General features: G+C 44.3%; 1 long non-coding RNA gene across 1 annotated transcript; it reads right to left on the reverse strand.

Moving 5' to 3' along the window:
- Nucleotides 1-1,507: 1,507 nt before the first annotated feature.
- LOC117244858 lies at nucleotides 1,508-20,614 on the reverse strand. Its single transcript, XR_004498696.1, has 3 exons — nucleotides 20,527-20,614; nucleotides 3,228-3,411; nucleotides 1,508-2,785 (listed from the first exon to the last, which is right to left on the reverse strand). It is a non-coding gene; the product is annotated as an uncharacterized LOC117244858 (long non-coding RNA).
- Nucleotides 20,615-20,835: the final 221 nt, after the last annotated feature.

Consider the following 20,835-nt stretch of genomic DNA (forward strand, 5'->3'; position numbering starts at 1 on the left):
TAATAATTATCACCTATTTTAAACCAAATGGTTTTTTTTCAGTTCTTGCTCTGTTGCAAATATTTTCCTTCACAAGTTGGGGGCTTGCTGCTATAAAGGAAAGTTCAAAACAAACATAAAAACAAATTTTTAGATGCTGCTGCTACAGGAGATTTTTCATTTTAATGGATGAACTGAAATCCTTTTAAAATCAATTAAAAATAGCAGAATTTTCACAAGATATCTGCACAACTCATCGTGTCCAAGAGGGAACTCCAGATTTTCACAGCGCTCAAGAATCCTGCTTTTGGGAGGACACTCAAACCTCTGATTCCTGCAGCCTGAAATCCACTTTTCCCATGATTTCTGATGTCTTTTGCAGAGACCAGAACAAAGGGATTATTCAGGGGAGCAGGAGGGAGCATCCCACCAGGACAGGAGTCTCCTGGGACTTTGGGAATTTACACTGGTGAAAATCACAACTCCAGAGTGCAAAACCAGGAAAATTTGAGTTTCAGCCATTAAAAACCCTTAAATTTTCTGTGTATTTTAAACCACAAGTTCTCATTTCCATGGATTGTTGATGGTTAATCACTAAAAACCAGAGTCTATCCTCCACAAATGTTACACTTCATGAAAATAAAACCAAAAGCCCTCGTTAGCTCCTGAGGTTTTGATTTCACCCTCAGCCCCGCACCAGGCGAGTTCCACTTTTTGGTGATTAATTTTAATTTCTGCCTGTTTGCATTTCTTTAAATCCCAGCCAGGTCTGCCTCAGACACGGCATTCTCCAGGTTGTCATTCATTTCCTGCTCCTGAAGCTAATTGGCAGCACTTTTGGAAGAGAAATGCTCCTCAGGAACACCCTTCAGATATTTGTTCTTCAGAGCTCATTCACCAGCTTTATACTCATCAAGGACCAGAGATTTGGGTATAAATTAAATTAAATTGCAGCCCTAAAAGGCTGCTTAAACCACACAGAGTTCACATGCAAAAATCAAATAATATCATGTTTTTTCTGCGTTTTTCAGCCTTGAAAACCCAAAATCTGGCTAAAATTTTTAGGGGAGAGAGGAAAAGGATAAAAATGCTCCTCAAGCTGAGGAAATATGGCTGAATTCGTCCTCCAAGATATTTGACTTCCCTATGATTACTTTTAAAATTCATCCACTCACGAACACCAGTGCCCAAAATCAGGACCCCTCAGCCCTATTGCATTATTATGCGAATTTTTTAATGTAAAATTTATCATGTAAATAATCTGCATTTTGGATCCTGCACATCCCAATGTGCATAAAACATGTTCTGAAAAAGCACATTGCTGTTACCAATGTTTGGAAAGCTTAATCAACCAACCAGCAAACAGCAGTGTTCATGTTTTAATAATTGAATAAATAATCATTTATTTAATTATTAAATAACATAAAGAATTCCCTTCTACTCCCAACAAAAATAATTTTAAATAATTCCTTTCTACTCCTAAAGCCTTAAGGATCCCCAGCTCCCAGGCTGTGCCACCCTGCTGCTGTTCATATATTTTTTATTTTTTTGCTAAAGCCAAGCATATTTTCATATGATCTGAATGCAGGAAGACAGGGCAGGAAAGAAAAGGATATTTACAAGGAACACAAGCATGTTATCATTTTTCTGATCCCGCTTTTCATATTGAACTCTTGCCCTGCTGGGTGGGCTGTGGCTGGAGCGTTTGGCGTGGGAGGCGATAAGAGAACCCTGGGGTTTAATCTGGATCTGATCCCCACCCCTCTCCTGGCAGTGTCCAGCCCGATAAGGACTGATAGGAAAACAAGGTTTCAGCAGGATCTCTTGGCTATTGATGGCATTTGCTCCCAGCCATCATCAAATTCCCGTCAAATTCCCCCTTAGCGCCGTCAAACCGCGGCTGCCTGGGGCCGGAGCCGTCACCTCCTCGCCGAGTGCCACCATGTATCCCACGGCCTGTGACATGGAGCTAATTTTACCTGCAGGAACAACATCCTCCTAAATCTGTCTGTTTACTGTGGATACATGAGGGGCCAAGAGGTCAAAGACAGAGCGGGGAACCAACAGGAAAAGCAAAGGTGTTTCCCTCCAGAAGGGGCAGAAGATTCCCTGCTGGCTCCTTCCAGCGCTCCTCAGAGCTCTGGGGAGGGGAGATTGCTCAATTTAACGTTCAAACAAATTATCCCATTGGAAAGGGCTCCGTGCTCTCGGATAAGACTTTCCCAGAAGTTTAATTCCCTAATTTCATCAGGTGCCGCCTCGGTTTTCGGGGACAGATTTAGAGGGCACCTCCTTTGAGGGCAATTTGAGAGAAGCAGAGTTGACACGGTGTCAATCTCTTGCCAGGCTGAGTGGCATCTCCCAGCAAACAATTGAATTTAGGGATGCAGCCTGCTTGTTCTAATCTCTTCTCTCTCACCAGGCTAAAATGCTCTTTTACATAAGCGGCAAATATATTCAATATTTGATGATGTGCAACTGAAAATTTGTCCTTCCCCAAGGAAAATAACTCCAGGCTTTTAAAAAAATGAGGACTGGGAGCTCAACCATTTTCCCCAAATGAAAGGTCATAGCAACCACTGCTATCCTAAATTTATCTCCTTAGTTTTATAAAAACCCTTAACTTCACAAAACATTTTGGGGTAGGACACAGAGATTTGAACAGAGAGGTTCCTCAGAGAGAGAAAAATCCCTCACTTTTGGGTGCTTCCCACAGGCTGGATGTTCTGTGCCGTGTTCCTTCCTGATGAGCTTCGTAAATTGTGCAGTCAGTGCTTCAGGACACTTCCAGAGTAGAAATAAACTCCTAAAATTAGTTGGATGCAGAGAAAAAAAAAAATCTTTATCCAGCTGATGGGATTGACTGAAAGAACAAAGAGTCACATTATTTTATACATATTATATATATATATACACACACACACATATATGCAAATATTTGCATATAAAAATGTGACAAAAATTATCCAGGGCTATGGGAATGATAGATGGGAACACCCAATTTCCAAATTTCCTGATGTCCAAACAGCTCAAGTATTTATTTATTTAACACCATAATCATGATGTATAATCACAGCTGAACACCTCGTGCTGTAGTAAAACACCTACTTGAATTCATTCATTAACTTCATAGAAGGTGCAAAAATATGAAATAAATCTCCTTTTTCTAGGCTGAGCTGTTATATAAGGAATACAACCTGACCTGACTGAAATAAATTATCCATCTAGCAGGAAATGACTGGCCATACCGTGAAGCCCTTGGATTTTGTTCTCTGTAAAGATCATGGGCTGTGATGTTAAATGTTCAGACAGACTGATGGGGCCGTTTGTGGCTCATCATTTCCATGTCAGGGGACGTGTTCAAGCGCAGGTATTGAGACAAGTGACACTTGGAACTCCCAGCAGACAGGCCACGCAATGTCCTTGAAGAGTCTGCCAAGAAATTCCAGTTGTCACCAGTTTGCCGTTTCTAGAAGAAATTCCTAGTTTAAACATCAAATATCCCCATGGCTCTTACAAAATTCCTGGAGAAGTCATGACAATCTGCAGGAAAAAGATGAAAGATTCCCTGGCAGAAGGCATTTTTGGTTGTTTTCAGGAGGCTGAGGGTGGCACTGAGGAGGGTTCTGAGGTGTTTTTCAGGTGTTGGACACCTGGACACTGGTACAGGTACGTGGAGGTGAAAGGCAAAAATCAGTGGAAAGCAATCCCTGCCTACATTTTCCACAGAGTAACTTTGAGCAGGGTTTGGAAAGTTGGTAAAAGTAATTTTTTACTTGTTTTTCTCTCCCTTTTTAAGCAGCAAGGAGGCCAGGCCCATTTAAATTCTGCTTCTGGCTTGCAGCGTGTCTGAACACAGAGAGGTCATGGCTTGATGCTGCTACTTTGATGATGGAAGAGAATTTTATATTTCGCTCCTCCAAGTTTTTCCTCCATCTTCTGGCTCTGCAAGTCGATGAGTTGATATTTCTAAGTGCACAAACACACGATTAGCATCGTTTTCTCTTCTCAGAGGCCTTTGATGTGCCAAAAATAAGGAATATCATACAAAGTTCAGCACCCAGGAACCTGCCTGACAAAACCCTCACACCTGGCTCAGGAGCAAGGAGGGCTCACAGGAGAAAGGAGTGGCTGGAGAGGCTGGGGAAAGGTCCCTGTTCTCTTCTTCCAGCTCTGTGGAAGGGAAGATTTTCCAGGCCCTGGGGAGTTCTACAGGAGAAGGTTTAACTTCAGCCAAGGATTTAATTTAAGGTTGGATTTCAGGCCCTCTAACACAGGCTGGTTCATCCTACAGGGAGTTGTGTTATCACCCTGAAAAGGTTAAGAGAGAACTTCTCAGACCTTCAGCTTTGTCCCTCCTTCTCTGACCCCCCCTTATTGTTAATATTAACTTGGCATATTTAGGAACTGTGACTCAGCCTTCCCAGAATGAAGCAGTGTCCCTGAGGCTGCTCAGGAGCCACGTGGTTTGTATCCTAAACCCAAAACTCCTCACAGAAAATAAGTGGATTGTGCTCAAAAAGGACCCCGAGCTTTTGTTCCACCACCCTGACCCAGCACTGAGCTCCACCAAAGCCTTCCCTGGGTACAGATGTGCCATCCAGCACTCAGCTCCTCCCTCAGAGGAGCAGAGGGTCCCTCATCCCATCAGATGTCCCTGGAGGAGGCAGGGATGACCTTTCCCAAGGGCTGGAGCAGAGCCAAGTGGAGCTCATAGCACAGAGTGCCAGGGGACGAGCAGCAGGGCTGGGATTTGGGCTGGGACAAAAGGCACCACCATCTGCTCCAGCTCATCCTGTGCTGCTCGAAATGGATGAGGGGAGAGGAGATATTAATGCTCAGAGCGCTGGGAGACGGGGTGCATCCCAAATCCCCACAGCACAGCACACATCACACATTGTTTCCAGCACTGTAATTATCTGATAAAGCTGTTAAGCAGCCCCCTGAGGTGCCAGGAAGAATTCATACTTCCCACCACAGCCAGATATTAGTCAGCAGCTGGCTTCTACTTGAGGAGGGAAAAAATTGTATCAGGAGAGTCATTTCCTTGTGTTTCTGAGAAATTCAGGTTTGTGATGGGAGGATGAGCTGGCTGCACTCAGCTCTTCTTGAGAGGTGAGAACTTCTCTGAGCACAAAGAGAGAGGACCAGGCATTTAATATGTGCACAAAGGTGGAGGGTTGACATTTGCCTCCACTCCACAATGAAACCTTATTAGGTGGAAGATAACCAAACTTCTATGAATTGACCCCAAAATTAAAAGTTAGAGTTCAAGGCCAGGCTGGACAGGGCTTGGAGCAACCTGGGGTGGTGGAAGATGTCCCTGCCCATGGCTGGGGTGGGACTGGGTGGGCTTTAAGATCCCTTCCAACCCAAATCATTCCATGATTCTATGATTAAAGAAGCCCAGGTGTAGACATAAGACCCCCAAACCTCAATTGCTTTGTCAGTTAAAGAAATAATGGGAAATTATTAATGAGACAAAAGAAAAATAGCAATTACAGCCACTTCAGATTGGGGCAAAGCCACCCTAGAATATAAACCAGCAGCACTTTGGGAAAACCCCTGTCTGAGGGAGCTTCCAGGCATCATCCAGGCACTGCTCAGAGAGGATGCTGCCAACAACCTGGTGCTGCTTCCTGACCTGGTTTGTCCAAGCAGCAGCACAGCTCCAAGCAGAGCTTCCCTGGGGCTGCAGCCTGGGAAAAAGGGATGGACAGGGTCAAATTCTGGCTCTGGAACAGTTCCCAGGTGGAACATCCACCCCTGTGTCACCTCTGCTGTGATGCTGCTGCTCCAGGAGGCGCTGGGAACGCTCAGAGTGGGATCATTGCTGCGTGCCAGGGAAACCCCCAGAGGTGAACCCTTCCCAAAACTCCTCAGCAGCACAGCTGGAGCCCCAGGGGGAAACACCCCCAGCTCAGCTCTGCTTTATCTCCCATTGTTCACGTGCCAATATTGACACAGCCACAAACACCCATCTCCCTCCTCACCTTCAGCAGGCAGCAAACACAGGGGGTGACTTTGAGCCTTGTTTACCAGGGAGACCAATTGCAATTCTCCTCTCCACTCATCTTTTATCTCACTTTCTTCCCTTGCCTCCATATTTACCCTCTGCTCTGGCAGCAAGGAAATGTGTTCATGTATAATTAGTAATTATGAAGTTCATTAAGCACCACTCTGTAGGGGCCTTACAACCCACACTGACCCAAAAGGAGCCTTGTTCCCCCTATTCCCAACACCCCCATTGGAAAAATAAACCTGGGTTTGATCTTTCTTATTTTTCTTTTTTTTTTTTTTTTTTTTTTAGGGACTGGTTTTGATCATTCCAGCAGCCTCTGGTTGTTTTGAAGTGGTTCCTGCACCCAAACTCTGTTTTGGCCCCACCAGAGTAACTGCAGCAAAAACAGAGCTGCAAAGCAGCACTGAAACATCCCCAGCTATAACATTTACACTTGCCTTTTATCATTTCACATATGGAGACATCACCTAATTGTCAATAGACTCACAACAATTCTCATCAAGGGCCTCACCCATAGCTCCTCAGAGTCAATGAGACCATTCTGCAGCCTCCAAATGGCCTTGGATCATCCCCAAAAGGAGGGAAAAAAACCCCACCAAGATAAATTGCAAATTGTCTCATTAACTCCTCCAAATGTCTTTTGAACCATTTCCAGAAAAATAAATGAAGGGGAAAAAAATAATAATAAAAAAAAAAAAGTAGTCAAGCACTCCAAGAACACGACTGGAGTAAAAAGGAGAAATAAAAATAAAAAGGCAGCGCCCAGAGTAGTTTCAAAGTTCTACGAGAGAAAATATAATCACATATTGGAACTGACTCCTAAAATCCAGGGAGAGCAAACCCTGCCACGAGGCTGCCCCTCAACCCTTTCTGTCTCATCTCTCAGCCTCTCCTCGCTGCTCTGGTGGGAAGGATCCACAGCATCGTTATCAGAAATAACCACACTTCTCCCCATCGCTCCAAGCTGAGCAGGGAAACAGGAAAAAAACCCAACAAAACCCCACACAAGAGACAAAACAGTTACATCAACAGATGTGAGCTCTGATTTAAGCTGCTATTTTTCTGTCCCTAGAAGTCTTTGTATTACTGGGAGCATGTGGACTCACTAAGTTTTCTTTCACTCAAGTACATAAAAAAATTCTTGCAAGCCAAACACAGCAACAACAAAAAAAAATCCATACCAAGCTCCCAATCCCAAAAGTTTTCAGATGGAAGGAGCCTAAATATCTGTAAAAATCCTACCTTGAGCTTAGAATTCATCATCTGGGGTGCAGCAAATGCTCTGGGTATGTGTGGTATTCACTTTGTCATAGGCCTAGAATTGGTTAATTTGAACCTATCTCAAAGAGAAAATATTATTGCCACTGTCCTGAATGTTTTCTGTTCACTGCTGAAATAAAATCCTCTGCTGGGTGGTGATTATGAAACCTGATTGCCCTGGTAATTCCAATATCTGCTTCCCTTAATTTCCAACTCTCCCACCAAATAAAGCCCAGGACGAGGGAGAAGATTCATTAGCGTGACAAAATTAAAATTATCCCGACAATCCGCAGTCGCATCCTGCTGGATTCTTCATCAAGCCAAGCTTTGTTCTCCAGCTTTTCCCTGTTTGAGGAACAGCTTGTGCCAGCCCCACGTCGTGGCTCAGCAGAAGGGGAGTTCAGAGAGACGATCAGTCTTCATTTGTGACTTAAATGGTTCCGATAGAAAATTGAGTTTTGTCATTTTGAGACGGGCGAAGTCTCTCAAATGCCGCCAAAAAAAAAAACACAAAACAAAAAAAAACCCCAATTATTCTTATTTTTTTTATATTGTAAAAAGTCTGTGAGCTTAAAAATATTGCAGAACAAAAGTGTGGAATAGGAAATGCAGCTGTTTACAAAGTACAGAGCAATTTCTGATTGCTTGCACTCCATCAAAACACAAGATATGGTGATGAAAAATACCTCAGCTTAATCACACATCCTGAGGTGATATCCCTGCATTTTCTGCTGTGTCAGGGTGAATAATTCCATTCCATCCAGATAAGATTTGCAATATAGTTTGAATTTCTCGGTGTGTTCTTCCCTTCTCTCCACAATATATTACAGCCCAAAAATAGACATTTACCACAGAGGGCCAAAAAAGCAGAAAAATTCACACCAAGCTGACCAATTTTGGAAATCAAGCCAAAATATTCTGTATTTTCACTTATCCAAAAATTTATTCTAACATATATCACCCAAATACACACCCAAGGTTCATCCCACAAAAAAAAAATAGATTAAAAAAGGGAGAATTTTTATGCAAATGATTAATTCATGCCACAAAAACTCCCAAAAAATTCAGGGAGTTCTGGTGTTTCCTTCTCCTCCTGAATAATTGGAGACTTGACCTAATGCATTTCCAGAGGCTTGGCTCCCAGTCCAAGATTTCTTAACAATTCCAGTTTCTTCTCCAAGAATTTAGGAAGAAAATCCAAATTTCCAAAGCTATCACAGAGAAGGCTCCAGAGAAGGATTTCATCCATTAGAGAACATAATTACTCCTTTTTTTTTAATCCTGTTCCTTGCATGAAGCTTGACCATGGGCTGGAATTTATAAATTAAATGTTGATCACCACCATAAGTGCACAAAAATAATAACTATTTATTTCTCCCCCCAAAGCGTAGCCAGCTGTCCCTGAGGAAGGGATACAGAGCAAAAATCACAGCATGGCTTAGAAAAGTTGGAAAAAATTTCCAAGACCATCAAATCCAACCATTCCCAGCACTGCCAAGGCCACCACTGCCCCATGTGCCATGTCCTGGTGGCTTTTGGATCCCTCCAGGAATGGAAACATCACCACCCTGGGCAGCTGTGCTGATGTTTGATGCCACTTTTGGGCAGGAAAATTCATATCCAACCCTCTGATTAAAATTCATCGCTCTGCCACACGCTGAGGCCACGCTTTGTGCCTCAGCAGCCTTTCCAAAGCAAATATTTTGTGTGTTTTCCTTTTCTGTGCGGAATCAGAAAACCCCAGAAATCCAGTAAATATAAATGGCCAAATAAAAAAGGAAATCTATTCACAGCCTGCACTCAACCACACTCCAGGGAACTTGTAACTGCTTCTCAGGAGAGCTGGGTAAAATATCTGTATGGATCATGTCAGGAGGAATTACCAGCACTTATTTATGGCTATGTCACCCAATCCTAACATTTATTCACTTTATGTCACAGCTTCACTTTTAATTTGATCATCCTCCTGATTTCCTCCACATCCCAAACGCCCTGGAGGCCCTTTAAAAATAACACATGTATGGAGCCCAATTCACGGGAAAAGCCCCCAGATAAATCCAGGCCAGCAGGAAATAACCATTGGCTTCTCCCCTCGGATGCTGCAACTGCATTTATCCCACTCCAAAAAGTCCCAGCCTGCCTGTCCAATATCTCCATTTTCCACACATCAGTCCCAGTGCCTGAATTCCCTTTTAAAGGGCTTTATTTTGGCACTAAAAATGGCTCCAATCGAAGGCAGGATAATTTGTGCTTCATCAGGATCCCAAAGAACATCAATTTAAATTAAAAAAGAAAAAAAAACAAACCTAAAATCAGTTTTGCCAGCGACCAAAGAACAGACAACAGATGTTCTTCAAAATTTTATCAAAGATTACTCCTGTTCTGAGCAGCTGAGAGAAGTTTTAACAAATAATTTCTGACATCAAATTCCTCTCAGCACAATCCAAAAACGTGTTTAAGACACTGAGGTAAAAAGATTTGCAAAGTACTTGATCCTCAATTCTCCTCCTTCCTCAGACAACAAGATGTGGGTTTGGGGGGGTTTTTACAGCAGGGAAAAAATAGAAATAAACTGAAGAAGACAAAAAAATCTGGCACCAGCTTATTAAATATTCAGCCAGTCTGGCCCAGCTGCATGTGTCTAACTCAGTCTGGCAAGTTTGCAACTCTCTGAAGAGAGATTTAATTTTGCATTAAACACGCGGTCAGAAAATTAAGTTCAAGGGTTTGACAGGCGAGTTTGGGGAGTTCAGCAGGGCATTTGTTGGCCTGAAGTTGTGGCCTCCTGAATTCCATGGAAGTTTCTCCCCCTTCCTCTCCAGAGGGATTTTTCCACACCCGACCTCCAGTCCCCAGGAGCAGCAGCTCTCTTTGGAGCTTTTCCTTTTTTTGGAACAAATCTGCCACTGGGTAAAAGATTTCTTTTAGGGAAAAAAAAAAAAGACAAATTTGTATTTTAATGGATTTTTTTTCCTTCAGCAAGCCATGTAAAAATAGTTACCTTGTGCGTTAAGGGACCATAAAAGCAGCTGCCACAATTTCATTTGCTTTTAGAACCTTCCTCCACACATGATGTCACATTTTGCAGGTTAAAATAAAACCTGGTTACTCTGAAATGTCTCAGACAGCTGGGTGGTGTTCTCAGGACGGGGCTGGCTCCCCACAAACTCCACACATTCCCAAATCCTTGTTTTCTTGGCTTTCCCAAGTGCAGCACAGGTTCTGCAGTCTCGTCATAAAAACCTCATTAACTGAGTTAGAATAACAGGAAAAGAATTTTAAACTAAAAAAACAATGTTCTGATTGGAGTCTTCTTCCTTGGGTGTATTAAGGGATTTTTTTATTATTATTATTATTTTTTTTGTAGTTTTTTCCCCATTTTTATTTTAAATTGAGGGTGAGGTGCAAAGCGCTGCCTGTAATTTATTTACACACCTGCTTCACAACCACTTAATTTCTCAAAAACCAGCAGAAACCCAAATAACACCATTAAATTAAGCCTTAATTAAGTGACAAAATCAGGCCAGCAAAGTGACCCTGAGTCCCCACTCAGCACCAACACCCCTGGGACAGCACTGGCTCCTCACCAGCAGGAAAATTCCTCATTCCCATTGGATTTTGCCTGGCAGATGCTGAGTCCTGCCCCTGCCAAACAGATCCCAGCATCACCATGGAGGTCTCAGACAGGAGCTCTCCCAACTCAAAAATATCAGGAAAATCCAAAAAGTTGTCATTCAACACCTCAAAACTGTGTCATTACCATGACAACAGAAATAACTCAATTATTTACCATCCACCCATGGCAGCTTCACCGAGACAAACTCGTTCCCAAGGCTGCTGTGGGATAGTCTTTCAAAACTTTGGATTTAATCATAAATAACATCAGATTAAATGGGTTTGTAGCAGTTTACTTGTATTAGTTATATTAATTTTATTTCTGAGTGTTAGATTTTAATGCTGATATATTAAACACAGATATATTTATATATATATCTATATATTGAAATATATGAGGAAGATGTAGACATAATTTGAATAAGGCCATGAAAACAATCAGCTCAAGATTTGCAGGAAATCACCCAAAATTAAGTTCTTTTCTTTCCTAACCTCCATTAAACCATACAAGATTTTACCACAGAAACTCCCAAACCTACTCACTTTAAATTGCTCTCCAATGCTCTGGACATTGTGTGGTTTCACTGAAGAAATGAAGGTGGATTTGTTTCCACAGATAAATCCTTTAAATTTTAAAGGGAAATTGTCACTAAGTGCCAAAAGCTTTGGTACAACACCAAATTCTGCACCGAAGGGGGAAGGAAATGAGACATCCCCTTGTGACAGAGGTGTTTTATTCCCTGCTCTGCACATCTCCTGCAGCCCAGACCTGAGAATTCCAGCTGGAATTAGCGTTCCTCAGAGCAAAGTTTGGTTTGCTGAGGTAATCACGGGTTCATTTGGGTGGGAGAAGCCCTCCACGATCACCGAGCCCAAACACTGTCCCTGTCCCCAGGTGCCACATCCTGGTGCCTTTTCAGGGATGGGGATCCCACCGCAGCCCTGGGCAGCTGTGCTGGGGCTGGACAAGAGGGATTTTTCCTTCTGTCCAATCTCAGCCTCCTCTGGTGCAGCCTGGGGCTGTTTCCTGCCCTCAGGTGCTCCCAGGAGACAGCACCAAGGTGGGAACAGGGCTCTTCCCAGGCTCCTCAGCACAGAAACTCCTCTGCTTGACTCAGAGTTCAGCCCCTAAATCACCCCAGGAGCATCTCCAAGCCCACATTCCCAGCAAAGGCTGCAGCTGCTGCGTCCCCTGGAATCCCCATTCCAGCAAAAATGGTTCATTGAATTACAGAGGCAGCAGGAAAGGACAATTTGTGATTTCCTCCCTGATTTCTTAGTTCAGATCATCCTGACGGGTCTCACCAGCCGCTGTTGGATGCTGCACGGGGCCACACAAACCCCACAATCATTTCAAACAGCATTTTTTTCCCTCTTGCTTTTCTGTGCATAATTGCCAGGTATAAAATACAGCTCATCTTGAGCCAGCAAACCCCAGCACAGGGCTGCAGCTCCATTTATTTCTTCTATAAATAGCATTTCATGGAGTGCTCACCCTGGAATTTATACCACTTTAGTAATAAAATGAAAGTGGTGTTTTGGAAACAGCATAAAAATGCATTTTTAATCATGAAACCTTGTAAACCTTGCCTAGAATAGTGTCAGAGACAACTTTTTCTTGCAGAAACATCAGAGAGATAAATGCTGACCAAGTCATGGGGCAGATGTTGGAACGACTGGGATTCAGAAAGTGGCTCTGGACACATTGAGCTGGCTCGGCATTTTAGGGCTGAAGTTAAAAATACAAAGCAATGAATTTTGAATTTATTCCTTAGATGCTTCTGGGAACTACTGGAGAAAAAAAAATTGGGCAAGGCACAGGAGGCTGATGAGTGTAATTCCAGGATTTGGGATGAGGAAACGGGTGCATTTCAAAAGTAGGACCTGTTTTGGCCAAAAATCATCAATTCCCACTGCCCTGATCCTCCCTGGTCACCAACAGCTTCCTTTCATCAAGGCTGGGCTTTGGTGGGTCTTTTCTCCACTACCAAATTAACACTTGATTTTTGTTAAACTTGAGCTTAAATATGTTGGCACTAACACAAGAAATTCCCAAGTTCTGGTAGCTGAACAGAAAGGGAGCATCAGGATAAAGTCAAAAAGAAAATAAAGCAAAAAAAAAAAAAGAGTAAAACCCCAAACACATCAACCTCTTCCTATTTATCCATGGGAAATGAAGAAACTACTTATCCTAAAGCCTATTTACTACTTATTTCCCACAATTTGCAGAAATCCACAGAATAATGGGAAGCTGGTTTTCTCCTTTTCCTAAGAAGTGAAATAAAACCCAAGGAAAGGACTGAAATGGCGATTAAAGTCAAGGAAATTGGTGGGGAATAAGACAGGGACAAAAGGAAAACAGGATGTAAATCTTGGCTCCAGAGTGTGCACTGAGGTTTGAATTCATTGTCTTCATGTGAAGACTGAATAAACATGATTTTAAATTAAATCCTGAACACCAATAAATTCCTGTGGCCCAGACACTTTCACTTCATGGATGTATTTTTTTAGGGGGGGAAAAACCCCTGAAACTCAAGAAATTTCCATGAGGCTATTCACAGCTCTTTCCTTTGGAAAAGCAGAATATCCAGCAGGAAAGGCTCGGTGAGGATGTGCCAAAGAGAGGTGATGTCCATCCCAGGGTTTGGCTCCAGGGGAGCACTGAGGGACAGATATCCCTGTGCTTCCCAGCTCCAGAGAATTCCCACCACAGAGATTCCCAGCAGCCCTGCAGCAATTCCTGAGCACTGGAGGCTGGCCTGGCTCAAAAGGGCTGCTATAAATAATTCCAGGGTTAATTCAATGGAAGGGCTTTGGGAAAGAAACACGGGAATGATGATCCAAAACGAGCCACTCCTGAAACCCCCTCAGGGCTCTCAGGGCGCCAGACACAGAAGGTGCTGATCCTACACAAAATCCAAAGGGCAATGCATATTTTAAAGGAAAATCCACTGCAAACACCAAGGGAAGGCTGGCACTGACTCAGGGAGCTGTGCCTGGAGCACAAAAACCAGGAGAAGTCTCATGGAGCCCGCTGAACCCGAAGGAATCAGACATGGCCTCGGGAAGGCGACACGAACATCAAATATTCCAGCTATAAATACCCTGCCTGCCTCTGGCAGCGACCTGGGCCACGCAGGGATAAGCAGGACAAACATGGAAAGGCTTTTGGATCTCCCTCCGTGCCCCTGAGCACATTCCAGGGGGACAGAGCCGCCAGCACACGGAGGAGGAGCAGCCACGGCCAACTTCCCATGGTTTGGGTGGGAATGCCAACAGTCCAAATCCCAAATTAATGGGGAAAATGAGTGGAGAACCTGTCCTAGAAACATCATCCCAGTGCTGCAGTGATAAGGGTGAAGGTGTAGGTCTATAAAAGAGTTATGGGTTTGGATGAGATTAATATCCCCTTTTTTTGGTGCAGGCAGGAGGAAAAGTGCAAGTGAGAGGATTCCTGAGTCCATCAGCATTTCCCTTGCACTTTCAGTCATGATTCAGCTCCCATTTCAGTAACAACTGGAGCTGTACTGTAAAACATGCTCAGTTCTGCTCAGTCACTGGGATTTCCAGCCTGACCTTTCAGGAAGAGCCAGCAGCAGATCCACACACCTTGAAAAGGTGAGGGAAAGCACTCATGCAAAACTGGACAGACCCAAGGAACACACACCCCACCAGCACAGCTCTGAAATCATCACAAACTCCTCCCAGATGAAATTCATGAATTAATGAAAAAATCCTTGGGTATCACCACGAGGACTAGCAGGAGTTTGGTGAATTATTTACTCACAGAGCAGGAGACAAGGGAAAGCTTGCAGCAACATCAATTCCTGACACATTAGTGAGTCTTTCACTTCTGTTTTATCAGCCTGCTCGGCTGCTCTCAAGTTTGCTGAGCCCTGTTCTGGGCCTCACTGAAAAGAGGTGACAATCCTGTCCACGTAGGAGCAAAGCTGGAAATCCCAAATCTCATTTTAACAATTCTCTTCTGCAGCCACTACAAAGGTGGCTCAAAGAACAGCTGGGATTTCATTTGGGATCTTCCATTCACTCATTCTGGGTATTAGCCCCAAATAAATGCATGTATCAGGAAAATTATATCAGAGTTTTGTCATTGTTTCCACTCTGATTTTTTTTCAATTTATCAATTGAATTTAATTTTTTTTTTTTTCAATTTATCAATGTTTCATCAGATTTCAGACAGGCTCTGATCTCTTCAGCAAAGGTTTGTCGATAACTAAAGGAGCCAAACTCATCCCTGCTCTCCCAGCAAGGAAAGATGCAAAGGAAATAAATGGTCAAACATCTTCCCTCCTCTCCATTCTGCAGCACAGGAGGGAAGAGGCCACACCAGAGCTCCCATGAAGTCCAAAAAAGCTGAGAATGTACAATTTTTCCATGATTTTCTGATTGAAAAAAAACCCTGTCCCAGCAAGAATTCAGAAGTTCAGAAGGACAAAACACTGAAAATGTGAATTCTCCCATGCACAACCAACAATCACAGGATATTATTCTTCATGTCTTTAAACATGCTCCTTCCAGATCAGCCTGGCTTCAAAACCTCATTTGGCTGAATTTGATGGTTTTATTAGAGATTGTTATGTACCTAGAAAGACAAATGAAAATCAGATTTTGGAGGCAAGAAGAGGGGAAAAAATCCTGTATTTTCCTTGAGCCTTTATCACTCTATCCTGATTAAACAGCTGTCAAGCCCACCAGGCCTGAACAGTGAGAAAATCCCTGGTTCTGAGGGAAAAACCCCCACCAAGAAAAGGCTGATTGGGAGGAGGCATTTGGCCCACAGATATTTCCTGGAGTAGCCACAGAAAGGAGCCTGTTTGAGCATCTCAGGTCACCAGCAGACAATTGAGGCACAGATGTAGAAAGAACATCGAGCTTTGGGGGATAATCAGATTTATTTTTTTCAATAAGTAGAGCGTATTATTTTCAAGTGGTTAACTGAGAATAACTCTTGCAGAAGTACAATATAACAGTAATTATTCCAAAATCAATGGCACAAAAGGGTTCATTTCAAATCATGTTACGATTGCTGGATTAAAGTAGTTATTATATAATAGGATAGTAATTACTCCACCTTAATAATTTCTGGGTTTCTGAGGGTGAAAGTGATAATACACAAGCTACAGCAGGTGTCAAATTTTAGATGTTGTGGGATGAATATTCCAAAGGCTGGAAAGAAACAAACAGATTAGCATATAAAAACCACAGGCATGGAAAAGAGCTAAAAATACCCAACTACTTCACCCCTCTCGCCTTGAGCAGACATTCAGAAGCAGTTCGCTCATAAAGGGCTCTGAGCATGCAGTTTAAATCACAAGGAAGGTTCTCATCACCCTCCTCTGAAGGAACTTCATGGATTTTGGGATAATCAGCTTTATTGTCCGTGACTCTGGCAGGTCTGGAGCAGACCAGTGGGACAGTGGGAAGTCCCAGATTGGCAGGAAACCCTAAAGACTCATCCCGTGCCTCCAGCACAGCTGGGCTTGCTCTGGGTTGGAGTTTTGTCAGCTGGTTGGAGACTCCAGATCCTGGGATCTCCCTGGCTGGGATATTCCACAGCCCTGGACACATCCCTGTGCCACCACCCTGCCTGGGGATCACTGTGGGCCCCACCAACCCAACCCACCCTGGGATTCGCTGTAAAAGCACCCCCAAACACCTGGCTGCTCCTGGGTTTCTTGCTCCCCTATCTCACTGCTTTTTAACCCCAAGCTCCCTTCCTTTCTCTTTAAATCCTGTTTTTCAATCACATTCTAAGAGCAGCACTTTTCCAGACGCCACCTTAAATCCTGCTTGGAAAGAATAAAAAGGAGAAACAGCCCTCCTGACAAGCTTTTCCATTTCCTCTCTCTTCTGTGGCAGCTTTTCCCTTATTCCCAGTTCCTAAAAGAAGACTATGCTAACAGACCCAAGAAATGGGAGGGTTTTTACAGATTCAAGACCCCAGAAAGAAGAACTGGGTTTGTTTTTTTTTCCTGTTTTCTTTAGAGGAGAGATCCCATCAGTGCCCAGCAGCTGCAGCACCCAGGTAGAGCAAATACACAACTGCCTGATTAGTCTTTGAAATGGAGTTCTCTTGGTATTACAAACTAAATGGCAAGTCCAAATGAAGTCCACCTAATTCCTAAAGAACAAATATTTGAGCCCTATCAAGGAATGCAAAGTCCCTTTGGAAAGGGAAGCAGACACTGAGGTTCAATACAGGTAAATGTGAAGAGTTTAATACAGTTAAAGCAAGGAGAAAGGAAAGTCTCTTAAAAAAGATAACTTTGTATTGATTGTAAATTTACTAAGTGTAGTTCAACACACGAATTTTTGCCCAGTCCTGTCAAAACAGGGAAACACAGAGGAAAAGCAGCCCTGGAAACACAATCAGGCAGTGATGAAAGGAGAGGGATTTCTGTCACTGAATATTTCTGCAAGACTGATTTCATTCTGTGAGGATTATCAGTAACCGAATTATTACAGGTGCTTCACAAAACCTAACCAGTCACAGAGCTCTGAAGTGGAAGCCAAAAATATAGGGAACATTTGATTAAAATGTAAATATTTGAGAAAACTACAATCAGGGTAGTCAAAGTGTGAAAGAAGGATGTCACTCCAAGGAAAACTACACAGTATCAACCTTCCCACCACTGTGACCTGTGACTGATCCCCACCTTGTCACCAGCCCTTCCTTGGACACCTCCAGGGATGGGCACTCCAAACCTCCCTGGGCAGCCTCTTCCAGCCCTTTCCATGGGGAAATTCCTGCTGCTGTCCACCCTGAGCCTCCCCTGGCCCAGCCTGAGCTGTTCCCTCTCCTCCTGTCCCTGTTCCTGGGATAAGATCCCAAATCCCCCCGGCTGTCCCCTCCTGCCAGGGACTTGTGCAGAGCCAGAAATTCCCCCTGATCCCCCTTTTCTCCAGGCTGAGCCCCTTTCCAGCTCCCTCAGCCCCTCCTGGGGCTCCAGCCCCTTCCCTGGTCACACTCCAGCCCCTCAAAGTCCTCCTTGCACCGAGGGCCCAGAGCTGGACACAGGAATTGAGGTGGGGTCTCACCAGTGCTGAGCACAGGGGGACAAACCCTTCCCTGCTCCTGCTGCCCACACTGCTTTTGATCCAGGCCAGGTGCCATCAGCTTTTCTGGCCACATCTGGCCACATCTGGGCTCACGTTCAGCCAGCACCACCAGGTCCTGCTTTATCACATTGTCCACTGGGCTGCTCCAGCCACTCTGCCCCAGCACTGACAGATGTGGGCAAAAGGGATCTCAACAACCCTGCAGGCACAAAACTGGGATTTCAACATGAATAGAAGGGATCCCAGCAACCCTGCAGGCACAAAACTGGGATTTCAACATGAATAGAAGGATCCCAACAACCCTGCAGGCACAAAACTGGGATTTCAACATGAATAGAAGGGATCCCAGCAACCTGAAGACATATAACTGGGATTTCAGCGTTAATAGAAGGGATCCCAGCAACCCTGCAGGCACAAAACTGGGATTTCAACGTGAATAGAAGAGGATCCCAACAACCCTGAAGACACAAAACTGGGATTTCAGTGCAAACCCTGCAGATTCCAGCACATCCCAGCACCCTCCTGCTCCCTGAGCAGCAGCCCCAGCTGCACCCCTGTGATCCAAGGGCTGTCCCCTCCCTCCCAGCACTCACAGAGGCCACCCTTGCACATGAAGCCAAGCCCAGGATTAATTTATGATCCAGTGGGAGATCTGCTCCTGATGCCAGGAGCTGCTGCTGCTGGTGAGGCACCAGCAGTGCCCAGGAGCCACAGCAGGGCTGCACAGAGGATGCCAAATCCCAGCCCCAAAGCTCTCCCTGAGCTCTCCAGGCTCAGGAAAACCTGCCCTGTCCCTCCCAGCACAGCACAACCATGCTGCTAAAAAGGGTTTCTCAATGCTTTCAGCAGAGAGATTAAACATTAAAGCAGACGGCGGTGGTACAAAATATTAATGCAGCATAAATAAGCCCCTTATTATCACAAAAGCATATTAACCATTCACCTCAGCAAAATTCTTCTCTCATCTCTCTGCCTGCCTTCCTTCACAGCAGCTGCTCTGTCTGATGTAGGCCAATTCCTCCTAACTTCATGTTGAATTTCCTCGTGCTGAAACACTGGAAACACGACACAGAAATCTCCAAAGAAATCTACGAAGAGCTGGCAAGCAAAGTGTATTACAGATTATTTCTCCCAGCCTAAACTGAGGTAAAACAGCTGCATAAACAAAAGGTGAAAGCAGAAAGGCTTCCAGACAAATATTTCTGCATTACCACTCACAGAGGAAAGCATCACAACACATCCAGTTACTGGGCAGCTTGAGGAATTATACTGAAGATGGTATAGAAATACCCACTCTACTCAAATAGGTTCATAAGGCAAGAGATTTTAGCAGGTTACTCCCAAAAAAGAGACTCCCAAAGATAAATGGCAGCAAGATGCCACAAATTGCCATTGGGTTTTTCAAGCCAAGAGACTGAAATAAATCCTCAAATATTCCTCAGAAATTCAAAATACTGAGTAACATTAATGCACAACTTCCCTCCCACCCCCCAGCATTGTTTATAATCAGCAAATTCTTCATTCATGGGGCCAAGAGGCAAATCCTCCAGGATCAGCAGGACAGGCCAAGAGAAGTCTGTCCTCCTCTGACCAAAACACTTCATGGCTGTCCCATCTCTTCCTCTTCAGCAGAACATTTATTAGGAATTCTTCTAGGGCAGAGATGATTTTTGTGATACCAGCAGATGGTCCAGTCCCACTTAAACCAGGAAGAGCAAATGTTTGTCTAAACATCAGAGGGAGAAGTTGGATGCTGTGATGTTCAGCCAGGAAAACTCCCCCGGGCCCAGCAGCCATGGCCCAAACTGAATTTCTGCTTTGAAGCCTCCAAAGCCAAAAGGCTGCTCCACCAGGACTTGAGGAGTTTTATTTGACAATTTTTGGGACCTAAAGGAAGGAAGTTGTATTGGGAAGGATTTCATTCTTCTAATTTTCACTTCATGTGCAGTGCCTGAAAGCTCCCAGCTGGGGAATAAGTGCAGAAGAGGAAACAACAGCAATAAAATAATTTGCTGTTATAGGAATCTTTCCATTAAAAGGAATCCAGCAAGGGGCTGCTCTCCACCTCCCTGTGTCCACATGGAGCTTTTTCCACATCCTGACCACATTTTTTTTCCCCTTCATTTTCCTTTCATTGCCACATCACAAAGCTGGGTGACAAGAACCCTGCACTTACAGGTAACACCTTTTGTCCCCAAGCCAACTGCTCCACTCCTCCAGTCCCCTTCCTACAGCTCCCTGCAGCCCAGAAAAGGGAAAATTCGGTGGGAAACCATCCTGAGGCACAAAAAGGAACTCTCCTTCCTACAGCAGAGGAGAAAGCAGCACCCAGCTCCTGTCTGACACCAGCAGGAGGCTCACACTGACACCCAGGAGGCTCCAGGATCTCCTGGCACAGGCACAAATCCTGGGAATGCTGAGAGCCACTGGAATAACTGAATTTAGCAGCCCTGGGCAGGATCCCCTGCAGCAGCCACCAGACATCCCAGGGGGGAAAACACATCCTCAGTCTCCTGCTCAGAGAAAGGTTTGTCCAGAAAAATACCCCAAAACCAAACCAAACTCCTTACCTTGAAAACAATTGTCCCATTCCCAGGAACATTCAATCCTTCTGTATTCATAAATCCCTGGATTACATGGATTCCACACCCCCAATAAACAACTCTGCTCCATCTTTCCCTCCTTCCTTCCCTGCTAAATTCCCTTCCCGAGGGGCAGCAGCTGTTCCTGGTGGGCAGCACAAATCCCCACAGGTGGGAGGGAAAACAGAGGGGATTTGGGAATTCCAGCTGGGAGGGCAGGGAGCACCTGCACAGCCCCTCCTGACTCTGCAGGGAGTGTTTGAGAAGAAATGCTTGGATCTGAGTGGAATTACAGGA

This window comes from Parus major, chromosome 9 (assembly GCF_001522545.3).
Source record: "Parus major isolate Abel chromosome 9, Parus_major1.1, whole genome shotgun sequence".
In the NCBI taxonomy this organism is placed as follows: domain Eukaryota; kingdom Metazoa; phylum Chordata; class Aves; order Passeriformes; family Paridae; genus Parus; species Parus major.